Genomic DNA, 24,429 nt, shown 5'->3' with positions numbered 1-24,429 from the left:
AGGAGCCTTTGAGATTGTACCCTGGAAACCTGGGGATGCAATGTGGGACAGTAAATGCAGTCAGGGTCAGGGTCCCTCCTAGTCACAGAATCCCAGACTGGTTTGGGTTGAAGGGACCTTAAAGCTCACCCAGCTCCAACCCCTGCCACAGGCAGGGACCCCTTCCACTGGAGCAGCTTGCTCCAAGCCCCTGTGTCCAACCTGGCCTTGAGCACTGCCAGGGATGGGGCAGCCACAGCTTCTCTGGGCACCCTGTGCCAGCGCCTCAGCACCCTCACAGGGAAGAGCTTCTGCCTAAGAGCTCAGCTCAGTCTCCCCTCTGGCAGGTTCAAGCCATTCCCCTTGGCCTGTCCCTACAGGCCCTTGTCCCCATCCCCTCTCCAGGTTTCCTGCAGCCCCTTTAGGCACTGGAGCTGCTCTCAGGTCTCCCCTTCAGGAGCCTTCTCTTCTCTAGGCTGACCTAACCCAGCTTGGACCCACCATCCCCGCACCCTGCTGTGACATGCCATGAGGACATGCTGCGCTAGTGCCCACTGGGACATGCCACCCAGCCCTGTCCAATCCTGCTGTCAGCGTTCTGCATGCTACAGACATTTGCTTCTTGGGATGGGAGGGATGCTGGAGATTTTGACTACAGCCTGGAGATGGTCTGGGCTTTGTGGCAGCTAAGCTATTGAAGATGGTTTAAGTGTTTGAGAGTCATTGCATATGTTGGTGCTGAGAAAGGAATGTCCTTCCATTCTCATTCTCCCTTGTTTCTTGCATGGGGGTGAGGGTTCCCCATCCTTTGGTGCACCAGCTGCAACTGAGACCTCATATGCAAGCAGCCTTGGGAATGTCACCCCTTTGAGTGCTCCAGGGCTCTCCTAGCAGTGTCCCAGCCTTGTGACAACCTTTCCCAGTGGGCTGGCAAGGTGACCTAGGCTGCTGCGACCCTGTTGTGCTGTGGGAACCTCAGGGTGCGTGGTGAGGGATGGAGCAGGCAGTGGTGGAGCAAGCAGACCTTGCAGCGACTGCTGCTGTCTGATGTTGTCTTCATGCTGCCCAAGCCTTGTTCTGTCTGATGGCAGAGCTGCATGGGAGCATCAAAGACTAACAAGTGCTCTGGGGAGAGGAATGTGGATCTGGGGAGAAGGGCTTTCATCACCCTCCTTCTGGATTTCAATGGCCTGCTGACAGGTAGAAGTGGGCATCAGAGTGAAACCCCAGCCTATATCCTTTTCCCATTTGGGCTTTGTCCCCATGAGAGGAGAACTGTCATGGGTACCACAAAGCAGAGGGGCCAGGATTCCCTGAGCATGTGGCTCAGTGATGCTTTGTCAATGAGCTGGTGGCTTTAGGGCCTGCCTTGGGCACAACAAGGGCATGACTCAACTTCTGGTGGAAGGAAGGGACAAAACACAGGGCAGGGGCTGCCCATGCTTTGGGGAGGGAGAAGCAGAGAGAGAGGGAGAAGGAAAAGGAGATAAAAGGAGGGGGATGTAGGGCGGTAGAGGGCAGCTCCCTCTATCTTGTTTCCCTTTAGGGTGGCTTGAAAAGCCCACAGCATCCCCTCCTTGTGGAGGGAAATGGGCTTCCTGCAGAGCTCTACCAGGAAAGACTGCAAGAGCAATGTCAAATATCTGTTTGAGAAGTCAACAGAAGGGCCCTGCAGGATTGACTGCAGTCTCGTGCAATATTTAATTCTTTCTTTCCTTACGGAGAGAGATGTTATTCGGGATGAAAGATTTATGCAGGGAGGGCACGTGAGGAGGGGAGGGAAAGGGGGAAGCAGCGTGTGGGGAGAGGGAGGGGACCGGCTGGCTCCCTGTCTCCCTGCTACCCCTGATGGGGTGCCTGTTTGATCTGCCTGCCTATTACTCATCGCTGGAAATGTTGGATGCTGCTTCATTATCTCAGCCTCGTTTATTTCTATCAGCATATTTCCCCTCTCTGCTGCCTTCATCTTCGCTCAGTCTATCGCAAAGCACCTGCGTCCAACTCCTGAGCCCCAGCACAGCCTCGCCCAAAGCACAGGGTACCAGGAGCTGGGGACATCGGTGCTGGCATGAGGCCCACAATGAGTCCACCACAAGGAAACTGTTCATGCCAAATGGTGGCAGAGGGGTGTCCTATAGAACAGGATACCCCCTTTTCCAGGCCTGCAGGCTTTATGCCACCGATGGGGGAGGTTTGGCTTTCCCACCTTGGGTACCAGTCTCTGACGCTGCAGATCTGGGGGGACACAACTGCATCTAACCAGGCTGAGAGGGATGAGGAGGGCAAGGAAAGTATCTTCGCTTCATCTGATGTGTGTTCCTTGCTCACCCTCTGTGGCAGGGCCGGCACTTGAAGGGGGAGAGGGATGGATGTCTGCAGACACGCTCATCCAGAGCCTCCTGGGCACTGGAGCTTAGCGGAGGCCTCTGGCATCTGTTGTCATGTCAATAACAGCAATAATCCATCCGAGGCCATGTTAGCGAGACCAGAACCAGCCAAGGAAGCATCTCCCCACCCCTGCAATTCTTGAGCTGGAAGAGAAATGAATTCCCACCAGCTACAGGAACAGAGATGTAAAACTCCAGTAGCAGTAAAAGAAAAAAAACTCTTGAAATCCGCTTTTGATTCCACTGAAAAGGGGTTTTTAGAAATAATTTCCAAACATTTTGATAGTTGCTTTTCATTCCTTGTTCTTTTTGCAAAACTATAAATTACCTTAGATTTATTAACCTAAAAATTGATTTTCTTTCATGTTGAATGTGTCAAAAATGGGACATTTTGACCTTCTGAGCCTCTTCCAGGATTTTTGTGAAATGGGTAATTTGTCACAATTGATCCTTTTTTGGAAGGCTTTGAATTTCAACAAACTGGTATTTACTGATGAAAACAGTACCTGACAAAGTGACGAATTCCCAAACCAGCTCTAGGCAGGCAGTGGCTGTGATTTCAGGCTTCCAGACTGGGGAGGAAAAAGGGTTTGGTAAGTGATTAGGAGCTTTCCCATCTCGGGTGGGGATATGTCCCCTTTGGAACCCCATGGGCCACCCACGTCCCCACTGCGCTCCCTGGCTCCCCTTGCACCTCCCTACGGAAACCACACGCACTGGCATCACTTCCATCCCAGCTCTTACACTCGGGGCAGCAATAATCCTTGATAAATGCCTTTAATATTTAATTGGTCTTTAAAACCCATAACTAGGCAGGATATGAAATGCATCTCCTCCAGCATGTGTTATCCAGCGACTGATGGCATCTTGCAAGTGCGCTCAGTGTGGTTTGAAGGCTCCTCCAGCCACACTGCATCAGTGTGAAGTTGCATCTCCTCGGGATTTTGCAGGATTTGCCTGCAAATTCCCACCTCCAGCTGTGCCAGGCTTTCAAAGGACTTGAATTCCAGCTCTTGGCATGAGTCTGTCGATTCCACTGGCCCACCGAGACATGAGATTGCCATCCAGAGCCTGGGCCTGGCTGTTGCTAAGCACAATGTATGGGCTATAAAGCAGATGTGCAGGCAGATAACCCTAAGGAAAACTAAAACAAAGGGAAAAAAGCCCCTACTCAAACATCTTTTGAAGTTCACAGAGGTTCAGCTGATGTGCTGAGGGAAAACTGAGGTTTATTAGGGAAGCTGGGGTTCACCCATTCCCCCGAAGCACCCGAGCCAGCAGTCCTGACAGCGGAGGTGAGAGTAATGCAAACATCATCCTCCCTGCCATCACCAGCACACTCCTCCAACTCCTTCAGCACTGCCAGCACAAGTGCTGGGTGAACCTCCACACATCTAAAGGCTGATTTTTCAATCAGAGGAGCACTTAAGCCTCCCAGGGTTCAGGTACTTGTCTCTCCGCTGCCACTCTTGCCTCTTGAGCGTGAACAAGTGGGCTCGAGCTCCCAAGAGAACAAGCTTGGCTATGAAGTTACTAGTGCCTAGGGCTCGCAGGTTGGGGGTGGCACGAAAATAGCCACTCTCCAAGCTCTGCTCTGTTATTCACCCTGTCTCAGCCACCACCAGCTGCTTCTAAATACAGACAAATGCTGCCGGCCTTTGGGGAGCTGCCACTGAACACATGGGAATGACGATCCCGCTGCTGGGTGGCCCTGGAAGAGCCGAGACGTCAGGAGGGAGCAGCAGCAATAATAAACAAGGAGCGATCCATCGGGAAAGGTTGATCTGAGGGCAGGGTGACAGCTCTGCCGGGGCTTTTCCTGCGCAGGCTGAGGGAGGGACTTGGGATGAGTTGTAGGGAAGCAAGAGGCAGGAGCAGGTTGCACCTCACCGCATGGCATCCACCCCACCGCGATGAGCCTCGGTGCGCAGCGGGGACATCCCTGCGCCGGTAGAGCCTTCTGCTCTCCCTCGCTCCAGATGGAGCAGGCGGGGGTGCCTGCAAGCCAGGATCAGCCAGATCCCGCAGCCAAGTCCCTGCCTGCCCTCTCCCTGCTGCCACCCGGCACCAACCAGCACAGCAGCATTTCCCATCCACAACCACCATCCTATGGGATCTGCTACCCTTCTCTTGTGAAGTTCTTCCAAACCCACCCAAGCAATGTGGAAGAAGCCGCCGTAGTGCTACAGGAGCTGGCAGCATCCAACCCTTTACTCTTTTATTGCTTCCTTCCTCTACTTTCATTCTCCCTTCTCTGCAGAGCCAAAACGTTTTGGAGACTGCATTCTGCACTAGCCTATTCTTCACAGAACCTCCTATCTCCCTGCTTCAGGATGCTGTCTGGATCCGACCAATTACCAGCTCCCTTGATGTATAACACCATAAAACCCTTAACCTCATTATAGAAAATTTCTTTTGAATGGCCTTTAAAAACCATCTCATTACACAGGAAGAACTGTAATTACCTTTAACAAGACAGAGATATTGTGTGAGCGACTGTGTTTGGGCTGTCAAAACAGCAGCGGTGGGAGTTCATCTCCAGCTGGTTTCACCACAAGGGCAAACTCTCTGGAACTCCCTCCCTTGCCCCTCTCTTCATCCTGGCCCTCCTCCTGCCCCTCGTCCCTCCCTTCTCCATGCCTTCACCAGGCAGACACAACTCCTTTCTTGGCTTCACTTTCCAAGATAAAGCTCATCTTCCTGAGGTTTCATCACTCCCATGCTCCTGGTCTCTGCAGTCCGAGCAAAGCTCTTACAAAGCCCATCCCTGCTCTAACACATGGATGATGCTGTCCAAGGGCTGCTAGCATCCCTGGGCTGAGGGCTGGGCTTGGCCAAGGGAAGGTGATGATGTGGATCCTGGGAATTGCCATTGTTAATCCTGTGGGGATAACACCATTCCCAAGCAAGACCACATGAGTTTAACAGGGAGGGCTGAGTGCCCTTTGCCTTTCAGGGAAGAACCTCCCTGTCCCTGCTCCTTCCAGCCTTGGCCTCTGTTGCCCTGCTCTGCCTTTGCAGCCCCCTCACAGCTCATCCCTGGAGGGGACCGCAAGGGTTAAGCTGTTTTCCTTTCTTTCTGTGTGCATGTGACTCCAAGGAAGGTATTTTTTCCCAAACCAAAGTATTTCCATCCCATCTGTCACCAGTGTCACTGCTCTCCCTTGCCCAGATCCAGTGAAAAGAATGAACCTCCTAAGAACCTGACATGGCTTTAGAACACTTGGAGTGCATGTTGCCAGAGCTGTGATCTCCCCATTTCTGGGTGCAGTGTTTAACCCTTGGTGTTCACCCCGAGGGCTGCTCTGTCCTGGGGTATTTGTGCTGCTGCTTCTTTATTCCTGCCTGAGTTGGGCTCTTTTCTGGGGGCATTTTCATATGGACAAAGGAGAAACTCATGGAGCAGCCTTTACCAGCTCTCGCAGCCCTGGCAGTGCTCACTCTGGTGTTATGTGCTGATGAAGCCTTTTCCATGTATTTCCCCTGGTTTTGAGCATTTATGGACCAATAGAAAGCCAGGATTGGATCCACGGGGCAGTTGGGGGCACACAGAACCCCTCAGCAGGCAGGTTGCTCCATCACTTTGGCTAGTCATGCTGCTACAATATGGTTGCTCTCTGCCATATGGAGAAGGAGAGGGTGGACACCAGGAGCCCAGCTGCTATGGGTCAAGCTAATTGCTTGAAGGCCTTAATTGCCCTGAGCATGCCCACCTGGAACCTGCACCTCACCCTCTCCAGCCATAGTGAAGCTCAGGGCTGGCCATTTCACTTCCCTCCTGAGTTTCAGCATGGGTGGATGTGTCTCCTGTTGCTCCTGCATACCTGTCCGTGGGGCATCTGGACTTGGTAGGTTGCTGTTGTTGGACCTGGCTGCAGCACCCACCTCTGCCTGATGTGTTTGGAGCCTGTGCCCCATCAGGGAGGGCCCCCTCTGTTCCTGCCTTGCATTTCCTGAAGGAGCAGCCAGCCCTTCTGCACCCTCATGTCCATGGGTGTGCTTCTGGAGCCACCTGGTGAGTTTTGAGCCCGTAGGAGAGGGCTGGTAGCTGAGCTCTTGGCTTTCCTGCCACCCTTGTCCAGGAGCTCCCTGGTTGGGGTTCCCAGCACCTATCTTTGGAGCTGGGCTTTCTCAGTGTGCTGTGCTCATGACCCTGGGTGTGCTGAGGACCAGCTTGGGGAGCCAGGCCAGGCTGATGTGTGTTACCCACCCGTGGTCCTGTTCAGGAGGAAGGTTAACTCATGGGGCTCACCATTGCCTCTCTGCTCTCTGGAGCAGGCAGAGGGGGTGCCAGGTCTGCAGGGAGGAGGTATCATGCTTTTGTTTGATGTAAGATGGGTCTGGTTGACCCAGAGGTTGTGAGTGAAGCAGTTGTGCTGTGTTTGCCTTGCCTTGCAGCCTGCTAGCAGGGATGATTGTCTTTTCTCTCCCCTAAATGCCTTGGGGGAGGCTTGGACTCGGCACAGTCTCCTCTTACATCTACTAAAGATGGAAGCTCATCACCTTTGGGTGATTCCATGTTCAGTGTTTGAAGGCTGTGGGAAATGCTCTTGCTCCTCTCCCTGCTGCCACCACCTGAGTAGGAGCTTCAGGGCTCCATCACAGGAGTTGTGGCTGCTTCTGCAGCCTCCCTTTATGCTGTGCTGTAGAAGCACATCCTTGGCTTGTGTCCTCCTGTGTTGTGGGGTGTGAGCCCTGTGATGTGCCCATGGACAGGTCCTCTTGCAGCGGGCTGGTGTGGTTGGGAGCAGGCGTGCTCCCCCAGGACCCCGCAGCAGGATGTCCCTGTGAAGCAGGTCCTGGTGTACAGCCTGCGTTGGATGAGGAGTGCTCCTGTCCTGCTGTAAGTGCCCTCCTGAGAGTGACTGCTCAGCCTCGGTGCCTCTGACCTTTGCAGTGCTGAGCGGTGGCATTGGCTGCTGGAGCTGCCGTGGGCTCTGCTCGCTGTCTAATGAGCCTGTGGGGATGGAGGGGGAATGGGCCACCAATAAAAATAGAGAACATTGAAAAGGTCAGAGCTGTTTGGTGTGACAGTAACTCACAGAGCTCTTCAAGTGCTGCATCTCTCACTGCCAGCCCCTCTTCTGTGCCTAGGGGCAGCTTGGCTCTGCATGGCTTGCATGGCCCTGCTCAGAGCATGGGGCATGTCCACACCTCTGATTTTGCCCATTGGTTGCACCTGGGCAAGCTGTGCTGGTAAGATCCCCCTCCAGAAGGAGTCTTCAGAAGATGGGATTTGCTTTCCTCTTTGTGGATGGAGAGCTGCCTCTGTGGTTGGGCTGTTGTATTGGCTGTTGCTTGCAGGTTCCTGCCATCATCCCTACAGCAGGATGGGTGGGCTCCTGGTTGAGGTGGTTTCAGTGTCGTGCTCTGGAGCTGTGTGCTGGGTGTCACAGCAGTGACAGGCAGGGGCCACAGCCATCCTGGAGGCTGCTTGGTCCTGTGGGTTACAAGGGGCTCTGGCTCATCCCTGCTTGCTGGCAGCTGAAGATGTGTTTAGAGTCAGATGTGTACCTGGCTTTTCTGTGTCCCTCTGGCAGCTCACCTATGGTGGTGGTGGTGGGGGGAACCTAAGCCTCTCCTCCTTGCCAAAAAGGGCAAAGCTCTCCAAACCTGTGCTGATTTTGCTGATTCAGGAAATCTGCCTTTTCTGAGGGTGGGGGGAAGCGTGCATCAGAAAGTGCTCAGACTGGCTCCACTTCCCTAGCGCTAGTGCAGGGGGAGTCCCCCTTTCTGCCTCTGACCCCTTCTACTTCTCCATCTCTGTCCCAGCACATCTGCCATGGGCCACTGGCTGATGGGGCCCTCGCCTCTCCAGCCAAGGTGCATTTGATGGCTCTTTATGGTGGCAGAGCAGGGCCCAGTGATCTCTCCATATGCCTGGCTGTGGAAGCATGCTGCAGCCTGCCAGGTGCTGGGAGCAAAGGGACAGAAAGGTCTCTTAAAATCACTTATTTCAGCCCACCGAAATCATGACAATTCACTGCTGAAGGCTCCGTATCAGCCCTGTGCCACAATGACGGTTATTGAACAATATCAAGGAACGCTTTGTGCAGTTCCCTTCCCTTTCCTGTGGGCAGGAGGCATTTGGAAATGACAATTCATTGAGCTTAGGAGTGAAAATGTTGAAGTGCTGGAAGTGAAAACAAAGGAGCAGGGGGGAATTGTGGGCGAGTGCCAGGCAAGCAGGGCCATGCACTGGCACAGCAGCAGCGCTTGTCCTGGATGCTGCATTCCTCTTCTGGATGCTGATTTCTCTGCAGCCTCTGTGCCCAGGGGTTGGGGTTTGCCCATGTTTCTGCCAGAGGAGACTGTTTCATGCCACTGTCTTTGGTTAAATGCAATGGCTGGATTATCCCATCACCCCCCCACTGCTGTGCTCTGTGTACACCCTACCCATGGCTGTGGGCACCGGGGATGTTTGCCCAGCCTGCTGCTTTCTACAGCCCTTGGCTTTGCTGTTGCATGTCTTCATGTGGTGTCCCAGGGACAGTCTTTTGTGTGGCATGTACTTCAGTAAATATGTAATGTTGTTGTTTTAAGGCTTTATTGCTTTTATGCAGCACTAATGTAATGCTATTCAGAGAGCTCTGGCATGCCTATTAGCAACTGAAGTGGAGCAAAGGAAGGATGTTCTTCCTCTTCAAGCCCATCATCTTCCCCTCTTGATGCTCTCAGCCATGATATAATGGCATAAAGGAGACAACTTGTCTCTGTTAGCACTCAGTGAAAAACAGTCAATGGGATCGTTAGAAGTGACTATGGATTGGCCTTGGTTTTGAAAGGGATCTCAAATGCTTGGCCAAAGGCCCATTGGAGCCTTTTCAACTCTTGCAAAAACCATCTGCTAGACAAATAGTTTCTAGAGTTCCCACCAGGATCATGCTCTTGGTTTTGGGGTGACCCCTGTGAGGAACTGCAGGTGCTTTAGTCAGTTTGGGAGGTGTCAGCAGCACCCCATGTGTCACAGCCCCCCAGCAGCCTCGGGGGGCTGTCAGGCTGTAGTTGTGTGTTGGATGGGATGGGAAACACTTTCCTCCCTGGGATTCCTCTGGTTTGGGGTAGAACTTAGCTCATGCTCCTGGCTGTGCCTAAATCTGCCTCTTCTAGGCTGTTCCTGGGCAGGGTATTACCTCTGGAGCAGAGCTTTGTGCCCCTCTCTCACCCTGCTGCACCGAGGTGCTTGAGCCTATCTGTGCATGGGTTAAACTGCTGTGATTGGGGGTTGGCTCTTCAGCACCTTGCGAGTTAATAATTGTAATAGCTAATTTTAGTGTAGTGGCACCCCTGCCATCTGAAGTTGCCAGAACATGTCAGTGACACAGATTAATATTACCCAGGAAAAAGCCAAGCTTCTGGTGCGAGATCAATAGATCATAACTTGGTGACATTTGAAAATACATCTTATTAGCAGTTCATATTTTGGCACTCTCCATGCATTCCCATGACCCCCCCCCCCCCCTCCTTCCCTGCTGTCCCAGGGAGTCGCCATGCACGTGGTTGTTGATGGCATGTGAAATAGCACTGCCTGTGCTGGGTGCCCCTCTGTGGGTTTTCTTGCAGAGGATAAAATCTGTCAGGGATAGAGGTGGAAGTGCTGCTGGTCACTGTGGTGCAGGACAAGGAGCCCCTAGCATTTTGCAGCTGTAATGAGTAGGGCTTGCTCTGAGATTGCTCAGGGCATCTGAGCACCCTCAGCAGGTACCTTGGTGTTCAAGTTGTGTGGTGCTGTTGTGACCAGGCTTAGCACAAAGGTGAGACCAGGAGAGCAAAGGGGGCCCGTGATGCCTGGTCTGTCCTGCATGGGGACAGAGGTCCACTGGAAGGACATCACAGGGCTCTGCTGTTAGGTAGATGAGCAGGGGCTCTGTGCTTCCAGCACCTTTCACCAGTGTCAATGAGGAAGGGTAATGTGAGGGCCCTCCCTCCTTGCCTCTCACTGGTCCTCCTCAGCCCCAGCACATGGGGATCCTTGCACAGAGGTTTGATGGTGTAAAGTGGCTTCCTTGAGGACAGAGCTCACAGTAAGGCTGTGTCTGCTGTCTCTGTTCCGGGCTCTCCTGTAACTCCTGTGCTTATCTCCTTTTCCCACGTGCAGCGGATGGTGCTGGCTTCATTTGCCTGCATGAGTCAGGCTCCTTGGCAAGGAGCTCTGAGCTCCGCTTCGCAGCCAGCTGTAACCATATCTCTTCGGGGCATGCACACACATGTGCGCACACCTCTCCCCTCACATGTCTTGCTCTGCCTTCTCCTTGGGAGGAAGCTAATCTCTTCCACAGCCCCTGGCCCCTCAGCAGATTAGAGCAGCTCTCAGCTCCTCCTGTGCTGGGGAGGAATTGCCAGGATCAGAGGTTTGGATCATAGCTGTGGGGGAAGATCCCTCCTCTGGTAAACCTGGATGAGAGGGGCAGTGTGCAGCTATTCTGCATCAATGAAGGATGCTGGAGAAGATGTACTTCCCTCTGGTCCCCAGAGTCAGCGGGAGCTGTGCTGGGCTTTGCTCAAATGGAAGATGCTTGTGTACACTTCTGTAAGCAATGAAGTGACTCAGGATGCCCACTCAGTCTTCTCCTTCCACAGACTGTTCCCACAGTCCCTCCGGATGTGTCTGAAGCATCCTAAATAAGACCTGTGTGCTGTGCTGAGCTCCTCAGCAAAAAATAGGCCACTGCTTTTCTCACGCAGGCAGCATTTAAAGAGCTGTGCAGGAGGAGTGTGGGCCTGTGGCTAAACCAGAAGAGAGGAGCCGTCCCCTGCTTTTGCATCTCACCTGTATTGCATGAAATGGGGACGTTGGGAAGCCACGCTTGCAGGCTGGCTGTCATTTTTGGGTAGCTTGCTTGCAGCGCTCCTTCATCCAGCAGGAATCACTCTGGAGAAGCAGCCGTTTGTCTCTGTCAGCTTTCCCAGAATGGCTCCATGTTTTACCTCTGCTCCCAGGGAGTGGCAAAACTTGCTTGCCTCAAGTGGCTTAGGCAGTGCACCTCGCAGGAGTCCTGCCTTGCTCCCCTGATCATTTTCCCAGCCAGATGCCCAGGCAAAGCATCTATCTTTGTCTTCCAACCTGAGATGCTGTCTCTTCAGTAATTAAATGAGGAACATCATCTCTTTATATTTCTGTCAGCCGATTTCAAATTACAAAGGGACCTATAGGACCAAGAAGAACCTATCCTCCCTTTGGGGATCTCCTGCCTTTTGATTTAAGGTTTTTTGCAGGCTGGTAATTCCATCTGAAGGTCTCCTGCGGTACCGCGGTAACCCTTGGATGCTATTCAAGTGCATCCTGGCCCCCGGCGTGTGCTCATTGCCTCCTAATTGCTCTAAATAAGTTGGGAATGATGAAATTAAAGTGCCATTGATATCAGGCAGCCCTGGCACACTGCAGTTACAGGCGGGTGAGGGAAGTGGACAGATGGGGAGATGTTAGGGTAATAGGTATTAAATGCAGATTTTACCCTGTTTGGGAACCCCATCTAAGCACAGTTCAACTTCTCAGCGCAGCAAGCCTGGCAGCTTCCATGCTGGTGCCCCATTTGGCATGGGTTGGGTTCAGACAGGGCATAAAACTGAATGACCTGCCTTGGTTCCCTGGAGATTCCTGGATATTGCACTCTCCGGGGTGAGTGTATCCAGGCAAAATGACCCTGAAGCCACACAATGTCCTCAATCTGTGAATCCTCAGTTGCCAGCCCTCGGGGCAATGTGGGTGCGCTGAAGCAAATAGGTGCAGTCTGTTGGGGCTGTGCTGGTTCATCACACAGGCAGGGCTTCTCCTGATGCTCACTCTGTTAAGCTGAGAGCTGGGTTTTGGGTCCTTGCCCCTGTGTGGGGACAGCACTGGCAGGGATGCTGGTAGGGAGGATGTCGGAGCTGCCTGGGGAGAGACAGATGTGGTTGGTGTCGTTCAGTAGCTGCTCTTGTGCTCTGCTCACCTGGAAATGATGCTGCCTTTGGTTTCCTTTGCTCTGGCAGTGTTACTGTGTCCATAGGAGCAGAGGGGACTGGATAGGACCTGAATCCAGATCTGAAGCAAAGGCAGCCTTGTGACTCTGTTCTCACTCAGAATAGACTCAATGCATAATCTGTGGGGTGAAAATCAAGTCGTGGGGCAATGCAGACCAGGAATCCAACACTCCTCTCCATGACTGAGTATCCCATCCCTGCTCCTGCAGCGGGAGCTGCCCAGATGTGGTGCAACATGGCAATCAAGAACAGCATCTTGGCCAAAACACTCCAGTTTTGGAGCCTGCAGTGGGTGGCTGGTCCCAGAGCTGCACGTGAAGATGGGCATCATCAGCCTGCAAGAACTTGTGTAGCCTTAAAGGAGTGTCCAGCTCTGTGACAGTGCAGTGAGTAGTTTTCAGGGATGGGTGGCAGGTACAGCACAGCACTTCTCTTTCCAAAGAAATGCCAATCATTTTAATCACTTGCCTGAGATTTGGGCCCAGTCCAGCCACCTGCCTTTGGATAATAACTCTCCCAAGGCTTCTTGATCTAGTCTTGTGAAGCACTGGTGTCATCAGGATACTTGAAATGGATGGGAGGTGCACTGACATGGCAGCCAGCTGGCCTGCAGGATGGATGCCTGGTTGCAGTGATGGAAGGTTAGATTTGCTCAGTCCAAGCCAATTCTATTCCTGTAACTGGCCTTGGCTGTGACTTTAGCTTCCCCAGGGCTCATCGGATGCTCACCTCAGGGCCTCTTGCACAAGCTTTGAGCTGAGATGGCTCCTGGGCAGCCCTCCAGGCTCAGGGCTCATATTTAGGAGTTCAGGACCTCTGAATTCCACCTATTGTGTGTTTAAGGGCCGAAGGAGACCATTCATGATGCACTGCTCTGACCAGTGTGCAACAGAAGCCAGAAATTGTCCCCCTTGGGTTCCTTTGTCAGTGCAGTAAATGTGGGTGCACTCAAGCACATGGTCCCCAAAGACATGGGAGCTGCAGGGTCTTGGCCCTGCTGGCAGGCAGGAGAGGTCTCATGGAGCTGCAGAGGCAACTCTGTTTCTAGCTGGGGCATTGGGAACAATCCTTTGGTGCTCCTGGCATCCTGCTCTGGGATGCATAGTCTGTGTGCGGGATCATGGACCAGCCCTGGGCTGATCCCTGTCACTGAGTGTTCAGACCTCCCCAACACATGGCATCCCCAGGCAAACAGCTCCCACCGCAGGAAGTGGTCACAGTGGCTGTAAATGCCTACAGGCAAGAAACAGCCTGGATTTGGAGGAGTTTGGCTGTTCACTCATGGAAATAACCTTCCCTAAAGGATCTCCAAGTGCAGGGGTGCATGCAGGGCACTGCCTGGGCAGTCAGTGAGCCAGTCTCCCTGGCACCCAGCACCCTGTGGTCCTGTTCAGAACTGCCCTCCCATCTGTGTTGCTGCTCCCCCTGCTTAGGTAGGAGCCCCAGCACCTCTGCAGTTGTGCTCACAACCAAGCACACTGAATTATTGACAACAGCCAATGTATGTGCTGGTTGCACTGTGACCTTGAGATCCCCTTTCACTGCACCCTCCTGCCTTTGTGCTGTCTGGAGCTGAGTTAATCCCTTTCTCCTTGTCTTGCCTCTTGGTGTTGGCTCATCTCTGCTTTTGCCTTATCTTCCTCTGCTTCCCCTCAGTCCCTTCCAGGAGGTGACTGCCTCTGGGCTCAGTTCCTTGGGCTGGGACAGGTCTATGCCAGCTCCCATCGGGAGCCATCCCCTGCTCTGTGTGGCTGAGCACAGTATGGTACATCCATGGTACACTGAGCACTTTGGCCGGTGCTGAAGTTGGCTGTTCCTGTTGGGCAAGGAGGGGAGGAAGGAGCAGTGCTGGGTGGGAAGCCCTGGTGTGCTGGGCTTGGCATGACTGTGGAGCAGGAAGGGAGCAGTGCTGGCTGTTCCCACAGGAGCTCTCTCACCCTGTGTGACCCCTTTTTGGCCTTTGCATCCCCCTTGGCTAACAAGGGCTGTGCAGAAAGCTGAGCTGGCACCGGAGCTTGTTTTGCCATCAGGCTTGATGCTCTAGACTCTGCCTTGCTGGTCTGTGCTGTGGAGCCTGGGCACGGCATCATCTGGGGGAGCTTCACTTCTGGGGAGCAGATCCCTTGGGTTGCTCCATCTGAGTGCTGGGCTGGTGGTGGAGGTGCAGCTTGTGGCACAAGGACTCTGCTGGTTGGACCGAACTTCAGTATCCCATGGGCTTTGCATCCTCTCCAAACAGGGCAGTATTGGACGTGCTGTCTGACACAGTCGAGTGGGTTGCTACTGGTCCCCCCCCTTGCCCAGTGTGCCCAGAAGTGTGCTGGCATTGCTACCACCTGCAGGGCAGTAGGTGAAAGGAAGAAAGACTTGTTTTCCCATCTGGATCCTTCATGGGTGAGATTTCACTGAGTCTTTCACCCAGAGGTGAAAGTCGCTCACCGTGGCCACCTTTAGCAGCTGCTTCTCTGCATTGTGGGTTGTAAATGTCCCCTTAATTTAGTGCCTGCAGTGCACTAAAGCAGCAACCTTAGCTCAGCCTCTGCATAACAACCAAAGAGGCTCTAGATGCTTTGCTCTCAAGGCTGCTGTCCTTGTCTGCTGTAGCCCCAGGGGCTGATGTCTGCCTTGCCCCTGTGGTACCTCTGCTCCATCCCTGCTGGGTACCACAGCCAGGTCTGCTCCTGGAGATGGAGTCAGCCAGAAACAGCAGCAGGATCTTGGGGTCAGATGCTCCCAGCATGGCTTGGGGATCTTGCTGCATCTCAGCCTGTCACTGAAGCACTGTGCTGCTCCTCACACCAGGCTGCCCCTCTGCCCCAGCATCCCACAGCTTGCTTTTGAATGATAACTCCCTATTAAATAGAAAGATTTAGGCTAACCCAGGCAGGCAGGTGAAGTCCAGGCAGTGAGGCACTCCCCAAATGTTTCACTGCTTTTGGCTGTGAAAGGTGGTTTTTTCTCCCTCGCAGAGGAAAGTAACAGCTCTGACCTTTAGGGGAGAAATGATGAAGGCTCAGAGTTTTCTTTCCTTTTTTTGTTGCTATTTTTCTTGCAAAGTATTCAAGTTGAGAGGTATTTTTTGCTTAAGCAATTTATGCCCAGTGGATAGATTTATTCCACTCAGCTGCCAGCCACAAGAAAGCCCCATTATTCCCTGTGGCATGGCTTTCTTTTCCTCAGGACTCATAAATACTCTTGGCTAAATCTCAGTTTCCATTCCTTGCAAGCATGAGGGATCAGGCCCTCCTGCCCTGTTCATGATGGTGGATTTGCCTCCTTTGCTGGCCTGGTCCTAGGTAAACCTGAGTGATGCTCAGGACCCGCTCCTAAAGCTCCCTGTCTCCCCATGCCAGATCCCATTCTGCTCCCTTGTTACATCCGTCCCCTTGGCTGCTACCTCCCATGTTTCTGCTCCCCACTAACCCTCTGCTGCCTTGGCTTTTAGTAGGAACAGGGCAACAAATGGATTTCCAGGCTCCATGGTTTAGCATCCTCCCTTCGAGGGAGAAGGGGAAAACACAAAGCTTCAGTTTGGTTCTGAATGATTCATTTGATGCATATGGCAGAAATGCAGTGAGTGTTTGGGCTTGACAGCAGAGTCTGGACTGGGGAGAGGGGAAAAAAGTGAGGAGATGCTTAAAATGAAAAGTGGGCTCGGAGAGGGAAAAGGGAGATATTTTCTATTAAATACACCCAAACTGGCTGTTTTTAGTGCTGGCTGATCACTCGTTGCAATAGAGAGCCTGAGACACAGCATCCCTTCCCTGATGGGCAGCTCGCTGGCTGGCTCTGGTGCTTTTGCTTTCCTTAGTGCTCAGGTTTGCAGCCTCCTCACCTCTCTATAGCACAATGTTTTCAGGACCAGATGGGCTTAATTTCCTCTTGCCACCCCCTGAGCTTGGAGGAGGCTTGAGTTTGGAGCAGGTCTGCCTCTTATTCCATGTGATCCCATCCGGCCTGGTCTGCCCTGCGGACATGCTGAGGACCTGGCAAAGCCCCCTCTCCATGCTGAGGAGGGCTCTCTGAAGTAAGGCTTTTCTCTCCTAGCAGATAGATCTGTCTCCATGTTACCTTAGCAGTAGCAGCGGCTGAGCATCATCTTACGGGTTGATACTGTTGAGATGCTTAGTCTAAGCTTCATCTAATCCTCTTTCATCTAGCAATCGGGCTAGTGATCTCCTGGAAACAGGTTTCCTGACACCAGCCTTGGCATTGTGGTGCATGCTCATGCTGGAAGGGTGATGCTCCTGCAGCATCCTGGTGCTGCTGCCCCTGAACTGAGCCACAGGCAAAAGGGGGAAAGAAATGAAGTTTCTAACCCGAGCTGGGTTTGGTGTTTAGGTGTCAGCTCTGTTTTTCATAGCATTTTGTGCTGTGTGATTTCCTTACCTGGCTTCTTGTGGAACATAAACCACGTTTTTATACCCATGACTTTGGGCTGGATTCAAGGTTGGGGTTGGTTTCTCGGGAATGCCCTCCTGATTTTGGCCTGTTTTGCTTCTCTGCTGGTGCACCTGGGAATCTTGCAGCTCTTTGGGGAGCAATAGCAAGTCTTGTGTATTTCCATTTCCTTCCTGTGTGCTGAGGCCCTGAATCCAAGCCAGAATCTGGGGCTGCTGGGCTTTGGTTGTGCTTGAAAACTCTTGGGCTGTGAACATTGCAATCAAAACCTGATTCCTGCTTGGTGAAAGTGGGAGCCTTGTGTGTGGTTCAGTGGTTTCACTGCCCTCCCAGTGTTACAACATCACCTAGACACCCACCTAGGGCACAGGCATGTAGGGTGTAGGGATGATGGTTAGACCTTGTCCCGAGGGTCTGATTTTGACCAGCTCGGGGATAAACATCACCTCTCCTTGAGCAAGAGAGGTCAGGTGGGTAAAGCTTTCCTTGATGACTGTTGGTGCTACCATGGCCTAGTTGCAATGATCAATGGCTGTGTGTGGAGAGGAGTGAGCAACCCCTTCCGGAGATGGTCCCTTGGCTTGTGTTTGCTGCTGTTGTGATCCTTCAGGAGTCCTGCTTCTCCTGTGTGGCCACTGGCATGGAAACCCCTGTGCTAGCAAACAGATGGGCGAGTGCACCTTGAGCAGGGCAAGACGCAATGGAAACGACTGCACGGTGGAGAGAGTGGAGCCAGGGAACAGACCTGACACCAGCCAGGGCTTCTTGCTGCCACCACCCTGCCCCAGTCCCTTAACTCTGCTTGGTCTCAGCCCCCAGCACCTCCTTCTTCTGCCCCAATTGCATGTTTCTCCCTTCAGCACCTTCTCATGCTCTCCCCATCTTCCCCTTGCAGGGCTGCGTGTCCAGGGCTGAGCGAGGTGCCCCGCTGCTGCGCTGTGGGTCCCATGAGACAGGCAGGACCACGCTGTCCATCCCGCCTGGGGCTGCAGCACCCCACTCTTCCTCTGCTGCACAGGGAGCCCCTCCAGCACCCGGAACGAAGCTGCAGAGCTCTGCTGCCACGGTGAGTCCCCGGGCTTCTGCTTTCCTTCCTTATGGAGAAGGACCAGGATTTGCTTCCCTGGCTGCTCCACGTGCATCTCCTCGCCGCAGCAGGCGTGAGAAACGGGCTCCGAGCGAGCAGCTTATGCACCAAATAATTGAGGTTTCAGTCAACAGAAGCAGCTCACGAATTCAGGTTGTATTTAGCAAGTGGTTTTGGCTGGGGGAAAAAAAAGTGAAACACTGAAAAGTTTGATTTTGACATTTTCCAAATGAAACCTTTCAGCCATCTGTTCCGAGATGACATTTCGGTTTTGAGTTTTTTCTAGGAGGCTTTTTTTCAGTGTGGGGGGGGAAGCCACCTACAAACAAAATGAAAGCTTCACTTCAGACCAAACAAGATGCTTCATTCAGCCCCACGTTATTACTGGGGGTTTAAAATACGGCAAAGAATAAAAAAAGCCCACTTTGTTCAACCTGAATTCCTTTATTATCGCCATTTGGCCACCAAAAGAAGGAACCAAGCCCTGACCCTCCTGTTTTCCCAGCCTTTATCCTCAGAATAAGCTGCTGTTGGGGTTGGAGGATGGTGGAAAGTGTTTTACACCAGGGTTGCAAAGCAGGGAGCTTTGCCCTCAGGGCAGGGAGCAGGGAGGTGATGGCTGCAAAACCTGCATGCAAGGGATGTAGTACACATTGTTGGGGGTTTTTTGAGTGAGAGCTTGGGAAGAGCCTGTGGTGGCAGAACATGTTGTACCAGTGACTTCAGGGATGGCAGGAGAGGCTGCGGGAGCTAATTTTAGCTACAGCAGAAAGCTTGTGCTGAGAGGAGAGCATGCTGTGCTGAGCATCCCAGGGATGCGATGGAGCCTTGAGGCTGTGATGGTGGCCATTGCTACCCTGCTGTGTCCTGGCTGCTGTGGGGTGTCCACTCAGCCCCATTTGCTTCCTGTAGAGCAGCATTTCTGCCTGTTATATTGGTGCTTTCCCTGACCCCTATTTCAGAGTGCAGTTTGAGGGGAGGAATAAACGTGATGCTGAAGGGGCCTTCTGGTTTGTGTGGCCAAAGCATGAAGGGATAGGTTCAGACATCTCAGCTCTGTTTGGAGTCAGGTGTAGCAAAGGTATGGGAATGACAACCTCCTATCCCAGCAGCACCACAATGTGCACAAGTGCAGCACTTTGGGCACTGAGGGCCACGAGCTGCCAATGTGAGGCAGAGGGACTGTGCCTCGTGGTGAACAAGATCCTACCTGTGGGGCTGCAGAAGAAGTCTGCGCAGGCTCCTTTTGGCCACCCTTTGACAGGGATGAGACATTGAATCAGCCGGGTTGGAAAAGCCCTTTGAGCTCCTCCAGTCCAACCATTCCCCAGCATTGCCAAGGCCACCACTAATCCATGGCACTGAGGCCTCGTCTCCACGCCGTGTGAACACTTGCAGGGACGGTGCCTGCAGCCCTGCCCTGGGCAGCCTGTTCCAATGCCTGAGCACCTCTGGGGCAGGAATTGTTCCTCAGCTCCATCTAAACCTGCCCTGGTGCAGCTTGAGGCCGGTTCCTCTTGTTCTATCTGACCATACGTGCCAAATCCCATCCCTGTGAGCAGCAGGATAGCCCTTCCACCATGCCCTCACCTCAGTTGAAAGCTACCTAGAGAAAGAGGCTGCACTTTCCATTTACTACACCCTCTCCACCCCCAGCTTATCCCAAATGTGACTTTATCAGCTGTCACATACAAGTGCTGGCTGTGGAGGCATGTGCTGGAAGGGAGATGCTGTGCTCGGCAGGGGCTGCCAGTCTCCTCCCTGGCGTGGGGCTGTACCTGCCCCGCGATGGCTCATGCCCTTCACCAGGAAGGAGGATTGAAGGGCTGAGTCGTAGTGGGGAGAGTAGGAGAGACCCAGAATCGTGCCATAAACACAATCTGTGCTGCAGGAATGCATCCACCACCGGCTCCCTGGGAGGAGCGTGCTGCTGGCGCATCCTGGCTCCCAGCAGCCTGGGCGTGCAGGGCTCCCACTGCAGCAGAGAGCCTTAAAATACAGTGAGTACCAGGAGGATGCCTCGGTGTGCGGTGGGACAGCAGGTGTTTGATAGCCATCCTCGTGTGCTCCCCTGCTTTTGTCAGCACTGCCTCCCTGCTGGAGCGTTACAGGGATGCTGCCTTTGTTGCACAAGCAGAAACAGGCTGCTGAGAGCTGTGCGAGATCAGAGGGGATGCAGGGTTGCTGCGGATCTGAAGTCAGTGTCTGCCCTCATTTGAAGGGGAGCCACTTGTGCCTGCTGGTTTGCTGGTGGCTGTGGACCCAGGGTGTGATGGTGAGAGGGTGGTCCCTGTGGTCTCCATGCCTAAGGAGTCCTTGCAGTGTGCTGCAGCCCAGCTCTGGAGCCAGGGATCAGCTTCTGGGATGTGGGGTAGATGCATGGAGGCGCTGCTTATGGGGCTGTGCATTCCCACATGTGGTGTGGAAGATGCTGGGTTAGAGGAGGGGGTTATCCCACGGGGGATCCCTCCAGCCTCCTTGGAAGGGTCTTTCCCCAGGCCCTTAGCGAAAGCCCCTGAAACCTGCTGAATCGTTTACCTCTGCTTTTGCATGTAATATTCCCATCTTCCATTATCTTTCTCTGTTTTCATCTCTCTTTCTTCCCCCCCTCCCAATCTTTATCAGTAGCTAATGAAACAGGGAGAAACCCAATTCATACAGTAATTAAATTTACTTAGTGGATATTCAGCTGGAGTAATGAGAAGTTTAATTCAATGATTAGTTTTTTCTTTCATTAATTAAAAATGGATCAACGGTGCAGTTACAGTGGGCTGCATTGATCCTCCTTGTGGAAAGCTGCTGATGGAGGAGGAAGGAAGGAAGGCTTATCTTTTCTGTCCTCCCTGGATGCTCTCCCTACACACAGATGCCTTTATGGTCCCCTGGCTCTCAGCCTTGGTGTCCCTTCTTCTGTCTGGGTAAGGGATGCTGGGGGTAGTGATGGAGGAGTGGGGGACCAACACTCCCCCCCACAATAGGTCCTGTCGCTGCTTTTCAGCTTAAAAAGGGATTTGTAGTATTTGCTGTGGGTGGAAGATTGAAAAGCAGGTCCCAGCCCAGAAGAGGTTTGGGGTGGGAGAGTTGTTTTCCTTCCCAGTTAAACAGCTTTTGATCCATCTGAGTATGTTAAACTCATAAATGTGGTTTTAGTCTTTTAAAAGAAGGGATCTGTGAAAGCAGAAATGAGGAAATAAACCAAGTAAGTTGTTTGCTGTTTCTTTCCATGCTTTCTGCAGGCTCTTGAGCAGTGTTAGGACCTCCGGTGTCCTTGGAAGCACGATGGGCATGTTGGGCAGATTGTGTTCCCCTAAAGCATGGGTTTTTACCTGGAAGGTTTATTTTGGTCGCTTTGGGGACTGTTGTAAGATCGAAGTATTGACTGCAGCCCCCATATGAACTCAGAGAATGGGAATAAAAACCCCCACAACAAGCAATGAACCAAGAACTGGCATTGTAAGATCCGGTCTGTGCAGAAGCTCTGTGTGTAAGGGGGTAGCTTGGGTGGAGAGAGCACTGCATCCCCCTTTGCCTCTGCCCTCTTTGTGTGCTCCAAGTCATCTTTTCCCTGCTGCTGTGGTGGAGACTGTGAGGGTGAGAAATAGCCAAGGGCTGGGGGCAGTGAGTGCCAAGGGCTCTTGACACCTCTGGGAATGAGCTGGTTCTGCTTTCCTGGGGTTATATCATGATAACTGCTTTGGAAGAGGAGGAGAGAGGCTTCTGGTCAGCCCAGTGCTGTGTCCCTGTGCTGAGAAGGGCAGGCAGAGGCCCACAGCAGTGTTCCTGTCTCCTGAGGCTCCTCTGTGCTTGTGGAGCTACTCGGGATTTGGAGAAATAATTAATAATGAGGGGAATATGTCCCCTGCTTTGACTTCGTCCCTGAAACAGTGAAAATCCTGGTGGAAAATGGGTTCTGGCAATATAAAAGGGGAATGTGGGACGCTTCTCTTTCTAAACATGGTCACAGCCATGGTACCCCCTTTCCAGAACCTGCCTGGCTGTTCTGGAGCTCCTTGCATCCATCAGGACCCAACCGGTTTTCCCCAGGGATGTGTGACTGTGCTTTGTCCTGGACAGTGTTTTGGGCTGACCTTGGCTGTAATACAGCATCTCCACATCCCAGCGCATCTGTGGAAGGACCCCCAAACACCCCATGTCCATGGCATAGTGTGTCCCCCATTGATGTGGTCCCGAGCTGTGAGACCCTGCTGCAGTTCTGGTGCTTTGCAGTTCCTGTCCTGTGTGATGCATTTATGTGCTTGGTAGAACCTGAAGCCACCAAGGCTGGGTATGGGGATGCACCCAGGAGGCTGAGCTGCCTGCCCAGGGATGCTTACTGAGGGCAGTGCGAGTCCATGCTGGCCAGTGAGTGCTATCTGGCCTTGCAGTCACAGCACTGTTCTACAGCAGTGTGCTTTCAGAGGGCTTTTGCATGCATGTGTTTCTTGAGAGATCACTGCAAATGATTCCCAAGTGCTCTGGCCCAGATCTGTCCCGGTAGCTGTCAGCAGATCAATGCTCTGCTAAGTACAACCCTGCTCTATTTCCATGGGAAAATGGCTTCTGTTAAGCAGTTCATTCTGGGCCTTTCAGCAGCAAGTCCACTAAATTTTGGTAGTTGTGTTTTTCTGTCTGTTGCAGCCTGATTTAAAGCTGTTTAAATACCAGCTCAGATGAAGATTAAGCTGAGCTGGGAGGGAGAGGGGAAAAGCCTTCCCAGCTCCTCACTTTCTCCTCCTGTTAGCCTCTCACACGCCAGGTTTGAAGCCCTAACTGTGGTATCGTTTTGCCCACAGTGCATGAGTGGAAAGCAGAGGAGAGGCCAAAGCCCAGCGTGCCCCTGGCATCCGACTGCCCAGCATCCTGCCTTCATCTGACCTGGGTAGGTGGCACACGAGCTCGGGCACTGTTGTATTGCTGAGCATGTGACACTCGCTACCTCTGTCATGCTGAGTCTGGGACTGGAATGGTTCCTGCTGCCATAAGTGTGGTGGAAATGCCTTCTCCCCCCTGTAGTTCAGGGCTGCTACCCAGCCCTCCTGGGGCATGAGGCAATGAGGCTTTCAACCAGGATCTGTTCTGTGTCTGGAACAGGTAGGAAATGCCGTGCACGGGGGAGGGTTTTACCACGAAACATCCAACATGAGTATTTGGACAGTGGCACAGTTGAGAAAGAAGGGCTTTGTCATAGGATTGTACTGCTCTGCTTCAGTGGGTGGCTTTGCTCTGTTTTGTGTTACATGGTGAGGGGCAAACGCTGCCTGCATAGGGAGAACCACGGGTATCTGAACACTGCAGCCTGGGGAATGCTGGGCAGAAAGGGTTTCATCCTCCAGGAGAGGGCAGGCAAGAGGGTCCTCAAAAGGCAGTGCTTTCAGATGTCTCTATTACTGTGTCACAGCACCCATGCTCTCCGCACTGACCCAACCTCCTTCCAGTGCCTTTGCTGGAACAGTTAAAAGAAACAGGAGCAGGTTCCAGCTTGTACTGTACATACAAATCCTCACATGGAATCTGTGAACTGTCAGTTTGATGCAGGCGATGCGTGAGACCGCAAACATCAGAGCTGACTGGGCTGAGGCAGTTCCCAGGGTGTCAGTCCTTGAGAGAGGAAAAAAGGCATCTCGAGCAGAATTCAGCTTCCTAATGGGAAAAAACAACTTGGGGTGATTCAAGTATCTCCTATGTGCCAGAGCTGGGGGGAATTGTTCAAGTTGGATGTTGTCCCAGTTGGTATGAGATGATGGGGTGTGCTGTGATCTCTGCTCCACAGGAGTGGTGCTGCAGGGAGGACACCTCTGCTTGGGGCAGGCATGTCCCGTGCCTGCTTGAGAAGAAAGGGAATCAAAACCGAATGAGGCAGAGATGGCTTTCACCCTGACACGTGCAGACAGATATGCAATTTCCCTTTTCCATCATGTTCTTTGCTCAAAGCAAAGAGCAGGCTGCAGAGGCGCAACCTGCTGCATGCAGAAAAGGGGCCTGTCCTCACCTTGCCTCTCGCTCCTGCATGCGAGGGGCTGTTTGAGAGCTATTTCCAGCTTTGCATAGGGGCATTTCTAGCTTCTTGTTGCCGTTTCCCACATTATGGTAAGCAGGAAATGGATGGAGGCACTCATCCCTCCCTGTTCCTGTCCTTGAGAAAAGCTGTGTGTGAAGGATGCTTGGTCACAGGAGTTCCCTCTGTGTCAGGGCTGATGGAGCGGGTGGACACACCACGGCGATAGCAGTTTTCTGTCTTCACACCTTCTCAGCAGCAAGCCCTGCAATGCATTTATTCTTAGCGGCCTTCTATTAAAACAGAATTCAGCTGGGAAATGATTGTGCTGGTTTGAGTCCTCCCTGAACAAACAAGTGCTGAGAGCCATCTGGTTTGGTTCAGATTTGGCTATTTTCTTCCAGGGTGGCATTTGCAAAAGTTGAGGATTTTTGCTAGGAGCAGTATTTATAAAATGAGGTGGTTTCAGGTTCCCTTGAGCTTTTCCCTTTGAGAAAGAGTGATTTCCTAGGAAATTTGGGATGATGGAGGGGTGGTGGTGGTGTAGTTTGTTTCAGCCTGGTATCTCCACTAACTAGTGCAAGACCAGGGCAGCTGGGTGCTATGGAGTGTAATGA

At 52.7% G+C, this 24,429-nt stretch overlaps 1 protein-coding gene across 3 annotated transcripts in view; it reads left to right on the top strand.

Annotated features, from left to right (window-relative positions):
* Positions 1-24,429, top strand: part of LINGO1 (leucine rich repeat and Ig domain containing 1) — a 443,400-nt gene that overhangs the window by 65,661 nt on the left and 353,310 nt on the right. For 2 of the 3 annotated variants that reach the window (XR_009724633.1, XM_061347698.1), the window contains one exon: positions 17,626-17,796. The gene's annotated coding sequence lies outside the window, so the exon portion shown is untranslated. Of the gene's footprint in view, positions 1-6,363; positions 6,382-17,625; positions 17,797-22,610; positions 22,697-24,429 lie in introns of those variants that run through there. The other variant, XM_061347701.1, reaches the window with a different exon arrangement.

This window comes from Neopsephotus bourkii, unplaced genomic scaffold (assembly GCF_033783945.1).
Source record: "Neopsephotus bourkii isolate Nb327-2 ecotype Australia unplaced genomic scaffold, CSIRO-AGI_Nbou_v1 NB_318, whole genome shotgun sequence".
Lineage (NCBI taxonomy): Eukaryota > Metazoa > Chordata > Aves > Psittaciformes > Psittacidae > Neopsephotus > Neopsephotus bourkii.
The sequence above is the reverse complement of the archived record's forward strand: the minus strand, read 5'-3'. Positions and strand labels throughout refer to the sequence as shown.